This window comes from Balaenoptera borealis, assembly GCF_965194805.1.
Source record: "Balaenoptera borealis genome assembly, chromosome: 11".
In the NCBI taxonomy this organism is placed as follows: domain Eukaryota; kingdom Metazoa; phylum Chordata; class Mammalia; order Artiodactyla; family Balaenopteridae; genus Balaenoptera; species Balaenoptera borealis.
In genome coordinates this window covers 82,614,679-82,621,430 of record NC_138868.1, presented here as the reverse complement: position 1 = coordinate 82,621,430, position 6,752 = coordinate 82,614,679, and positions in this window count along the sequence as shown.

Genomic DNA, 6,752 nt, shown 5'->3' with positions numbered 1-6,752 from the left:
GATTGTGTAACTGAGTATGTTTGTATGGAAAGACAAATATTATTAAATAAAGAACAGCAAAGAGAGTGGAGAGTGTCAGCAATGGAAGAGGAGAATGTTAAAATTTCTGGAAGGGTGAATCTTGGTAGAAGAATTTTGGCAACATGGTCATCTGAGCTACTAAGTAAGGAGATGTACCACTTCTGTTACCTACACACAAAATGCTGAATAAATATTTTAGTACATGATGAACTGCATTAAAAAAATAAAAGGATTCTCTAGATGTCAAATACAACCATAATAGGTGATATTTATTATTGTATGTCAGGACTATTTTAAGGATTTTGATTGTTATAAGGGATTTTGTTTATATAAGTAGCTACTTTAACCCTCATAACAGCCCTATAAAGTAATCACTATCAATATTCCCATTTTACAGGTAAAGAAACAAAAGAAAATAGAGCTTAAATGATGTGCCCAAAGTCACACAGTTAGTAAGTGGCTGCACCAGGATTTGAAGGCAATCTTGCTCTCTCTGGAATCTGAATTATTAACCACTGTACCACCTTACATCTCCAAAGCAAGGAGAGACTGAAATTGTATGGGTTTGAATTGTAATTCAAACTTCAATTTAACTGAAGTTTGAATTGTAAGGTTAACTAACACTGCAAAGATTCATGATGTTTAGGTTTCTGGACTTCACTTGTCCATGTGGATACATGAGACACATCGCAAAGGTTCAAAAATATACAGGGAGAGACTTCATTCTCTGCCTACTGCATGATAATATTAGAAACCTAATAACATAAAGACTGCCACACATTTCCACATAGTTGGAAATAAAAACACACACAGATAGTATATACATATACAAACATAAATTATGAAATATACATAAACACATATAAAAAGAAGAAAGAAAAAAAGTATAAACTAAGCATTCAACTTGAGAAGTCAGAAAAATACTGAACCATTTAGAAAATAGAAGAGAGCAAATAATAAATATTAAAAAGAAAAAAATTAATGAGATGGTAACAAAACAAAAAATTGAACAGATCACTTAAAAAAAAAAACCTGGTCCTTTAAAAAAGACTGGTGAGATAGCAGACGTTCAGCAAGATTGAGTATGAAAAAATAGAATTAGCACTAAGACAATTTTAGAGATAAAAAGTTACAATAAATAGAGATAAACATAAATTAAAAAAACCATAAGAGAATGCAATACATAACATAGATGGAATTCTAGAAAAAGTGAATTAACAAGATTACTATTTAAGAAATGAAAAACCAAATGGATCAATAACATTAAATTAATAAGTATTTTTTGTCATATCTACTGCAAAAATAATTAACAGACCCAGGTGATTGTAGACAAATGTCTTACAAAACGTTTAAGAAATTGATAAACTCAATTTTACATAAATGCTTACATAAAATGAAAAGAGAAGTAAACTCCAATTCTTTTACAGATCTAGTACAAAACTGATATGAAACTAGAGAAGTAGAAGCAAAGTTAGAAAAATACAGGCTGATTTTTCAGGAACATTGATGTAAACATTCTAAATAACATGTTAGCAAAGCAATTCCAGCCATATATGAAACATTACTAATATTTTTTAACCAGCTAGTATTTATTCTGGGAACGCAGTTATAGTTTAATAATAAAAATAGTTGTGATAGCATTCCTCAAAATAAGAGATTAAAGGGAAAATTGTGATATTTTAAGAAGTTTAGAAGGCATTCAATAGTATTCAGAATTTGTTCATAATAAAAAAGAAAAACAGAGAGAAAAGCAATCCCTTAATCTAAGAGCATGTATCTAATAAAAGCCTATCAGGAAAATAGGAACAGAGGAATAACACTTAACATGAGAAAATCTATAGCTTTCTTATACAGAAATATTAAAATATTATCTTTAGATAAAATAATATTTTTAAAAAATTCAATTTTACACTAGACTTCCAAGACAATAAAAACAAAAGTAAAAATATTTGGAAGCCAAGAAGCAAAACCATCACTATTCCTGAAAAATATGGCATTATTTATTAAAAATTTCTTAGAATTAATAATATAGTCCCCACATTTGCAAGAATTGAGTCAATATACAACATTTAATAGCATTCTTATATTCAAAAGACAATCAATTAGGAAGTACTTCTTGCTTTTTTAAAGCCTCTCTTTGCAAAAGTAACAAATATAACATACTTATAGAAAATTCTAAGCAAATAGTTGCAAAATATATGTGGAAAAATATTTTTTAAAAACATTGAGTGATATAAAAGAAGATTGACTAGAATGAGGGATAGATCACCATCGTTGATAAGACAAATAAATGTAAAATTTTCAATTTTCTACCCAAATTAATCTATAAACCTAACAGAATCCCATAGAAAATCTAACAGAGTATTTTCTTGAACTTGACAGATTGTTTATACTGTTTGTTTGGAAGGTGAGATAGCAAGAATAGATAAGAGTAGAAGTGGCGGTCATGAGCAAAATTCATGTTTTGAAAGTAAAGCCAACAGATTGGATAAAGTTTTGAGAAAGAAAAAAAGAATTACGTGTTCCACTCTGAATAACTGGAACAATGAAATTGGCTTGAATAACTGTAAGAATAAAATGGAAAACACTCTCAGAGGAGGTAGATGGGAGATGGGGGTTGAAATGTCAAGATTGAGATATCTACCAGACATTCAAATAGATGCCTGTTGACATTGGCTATATGAATATGGTATTCAGGGAACAGGCATAGGCTGAATGTTAAAATGTTGGGTGCCTTCCTATATATAAACAGTATTGAAAACCAAGATACTGGATGAGGCTGCTAAATAAGTGAGGAAAAACAGAGCAGAGACCAAAGATATGAATTAACTGGCAAGCGTTACTAGAAGAAGCAGTCAGCTGAAGTAGCAGGAGAATCAACACAGGGTTGTTATTTGGAAGGCAAATGAATGAAGGGTTTCAGGAAGAGGTGAAAATATCACTGTGAAATGCTTCTATAGGTCAAAAAGGCTATTGGGGATTAAATACTTAGTCTGACAATGTGGAAGTCACTGGTTACATTAACAAGAGTCATTTTGGTAGGGGGCTAGAGACAAAAGGGTGATTGGAGCTCGTTCAAGACAGAATAAAAAACATTTGGAGACAGCAAGGATAGACAATGATTTTGAGGAGTTATGGGGAAGTGGCGCCAAGAGAGGGTTTTTTAATATGGGGTATTATAATGTATTTTTGTGGTTATAGTGTTGATATGAGTAAGTGGGAAAATCAATGATGTAAGAGAGTAATGTGACTATTGTTAAACAATGTCCTTGAGTAGGTGAGAGTGAATGAATAGAATGAAGAAAGTGATGGCTTGGCCTTAGATAGAATTATAGGAGTGAAGGCCAGGTATAGGAGACCAGGTAATTGTGAGTTAGTAGATCTTGAGACTAGAAATATTCTTTGGGATAAAATTGTTTGGGAAATTGGGCCCAAAGAGAAGGAAATATATTCCCAACATATCATTTTTCCAGAGAGATTGCAATATGTACATAGCCAAAAATAATATAAATGTTCTTCATTGGTTCTTTAACATTTTGTTATTATAACAGACCAAGCACAGAAGGCTTGGTTGTGGATACACAAGTGAATGAAAATCTTAATAAGCTGACAATGTAAAATAAAAATATAGGTTAAAAATATTGGTATAATTGGAGGTGAGAAAAGACGGAGGGGATTGTATGAGGGCAAAAATCTTCAATTTACGTAGAAGAAAAGTAAGCTACTGAGCAATACTGATGGAAGAGGAAATGAGGGTTAAATATATTATCTAATATTTAAAAATTGTGATATCAAATATTAGGTAGAATAGGATGTAAATGAGGCGGTGTAAATGAACTGCATCTCATTTTTCAAGGTGAACAATGGCATTGCTTGTATTTGATATATAAGAAAATAGAGGTATAAAATAGGCAAGTTATTGAGAATTCTGAAGATTACCACCAGAAAATAAAAATAGAAATAATTTAGGGAAGTGACATGTAGGATACGGGATCGAAGATGGGGAGAGATACTGGAGAATATGGTTTTTATTAAACACTTTGCTGTACTACTGGATTAGTTGCCTTAAATGGGCATAATTTGACAAAATATCTTAAAATTATAATCTATCAACACTTTAATACTGTATAGTCATCAAAAATGAGATAGTTCTTAATGTGTTGACTTTTTTAGAGGTTTGTCATACATTGTCAAATTTTTAAAAAGCAAATTATTGATAATATGGGAAAGAAGTTATAGGTAAATATGTGTTTGTCAGTTATCTATTGCTGAGTAACAAACTACCCCAAACTGCAGTGGCTTAAAGCAATAAACATTTACTATTGTTCACAAGTTGACCAGTTCACTGAGTGGCTCTTGTATTTGGAATTATTCATGTGTCTGAGATCACCTGCATGTAGGGTAAGCATCTATACTGACATTGTTGGGACCGCCTATATTTTTGGAAAGCATCTGGCTTTGGAAAGTGTAAATACAGAGTGAAGTAAGTCAGAAAGAGAAAAACAAATATCATATATTAATGCATATATGTGGAATCTAGAAAAATGTTACAGACGAACCAGTTTGCAAGGCAGAAATAGAGACACAGATGTAGAGAACAAACGTATGGACACCAAGGGGGGAAAGTTAGGGGGGATGAATTGGGAGATTGGGATTGACATATATACACTAATATGTATAAAATAGATAACTAATAAGAACCTGCTGTATAGCACAGGGAGCTCTACTTCACTGTACAGTAAAAACAAATGCAACATTGTAAAACAACTATACCCCTATTAAAAAAAAAAAAAAAAGCTGGTCTAGCATGACCTTGGCTGAGACAACTGGGCTTTCCTCTACGCGATGTCTCTTATTCTCTAGTAAACTAGGCCAGGCTTATTCACATGGAGTTTCAGGTGTCCAAGAGGGTGAAGTGCACAATGCTTCTGAAGATCTGTGCTCAGAACTACACAATGTCCCTCTACTGTATCATGTTGGCCAAAACCAAGTTACAAGGTCAGTCTGTAGTCAGAGCAAAGGGAATGGATACAAGTAGGCCAATGATTGTGGCCATCAATAAAATCAGTATTGTATTATGCATTTTTTATAAGCATAGAAAAAGATTCACAAAGATGCAAGCTAAATATATAATTGCATTATATATGTGTTGTATGTTTGTAATGTGAAATTAAAGAAGCTGGATGATCTTACTCTGTTTCACAAAATTTTCTATTGTTTCATTTTCATGGAAAACATCTATGTATTATTTTAAGAAATCTTTAAGAGTTCCTTGTGCATTTAACAGATAAAAATATACACATGAATCTCATGGATAAACAATACCCAGAATTGACAAAGTAGCAGATGAGGAGAGAAATAAAGAGATCATTTATCTGGGGTTTTAAAACTGTTTGGCAGTTCTCAGTCAATTTCTCGCTCCCCTTCCCCCAAGGCTTCTAAGTTCACACTTCATTTCCGGGGTTGAGGAGACATCAGTCAAGTGAGGCACCCCTACTATTTAGTGGCTAAGGGGTGGCACAGAGACAAATAAGGGTCAATTTGACTTATTAACTGTGTTAAAAATAGTCCGGAAAACAACATAGAAACTTACGTTTGTGACCCTGTGTGTGTGTGTGTGTGTGTGTGTGTGTGTGTGTGTGTATGTATTTCATTCTGGTGACTTTGTTACAGTAAGGAGAAAAGTCAGTATTCACTTCCTGTGTTCTAAAAGAGAGAAGCTACATATCAGAGGAGGAGTCAAATTCTATCCTGTCAAAGAATGAGAGAATTTGAGAAGCTGCAGTTTCCCTTTTAGGTAATGCTGGTCCACTGAGAGCAAAGAAAGAAAGCTGCTTTCATTTTCACCGCTTTTCCTGCCCAGGGAGCTGGAGCAGCAATGGCTGGTGAGTCGCTCCAGGTTTTCTGTTGTTTATGGTTATGTTTTGTGGGGAGAAACAGCTCAGGAGGAAGGAACGGGTGAGAGGAGAAGGAGCAATGAAGGGGGCACACACGAGACACAACTATTTTACTCTGAGACTGTAAGGGATGGAAGCTTGGGGCACAGTAATGAGTATGCTAACAAAGTGTTTTAGACAATATATTACAACTTCTTGGAAAAACGGAAAATTTAGAAAATCTGGACCTATGTTCTTAAAACTTTCTTGTTGATTTTAGGCTTTTCTTTGGACTTCTGGACTTGACCCAGAGTTCTCACCCAAGTGTTACCTTGTCACAGTGAAAGGCCATGCAGTAAAAATGCAGAGTAACTTGAGTTTCCTACATATTTCTGCCCTCTGTGTGAATTTTAGTTTATAACAGTGAGCAAACCAGATACAGTTTGTGCTCTCAATCTCTGCACAGAGAGTCACCCTGTCAGCCCTGCCCATGGAAACAAAAATGCATTCTTTTACAGGTGTAATATGTTTTACTGCTATACATATTGAATATAATGTGTTTTTAAATTAGGTATTGATAAAAATGACAGGAAGTGAAGGCATCATGGGTGATACAAAGACTAAACTGAGTCAGTCAACTCTCACTGACTTACACTGAAGTTGCTTCACTTCTCTGGACCTCAGTTTCCCCATCCAAAAAAAAAAAAATTAGAGAATTGAACATCCATAAGTATTAGTCTAAGTGTGGTCCTCAGGCTAGCAGCTTTGGCACCACCTCAGAAATTGTTAGAAATGTAAATTCATGGGCTCCACCCTGATCTATCAAAAAAGAATTTCTGGGAATGGAATACAAAA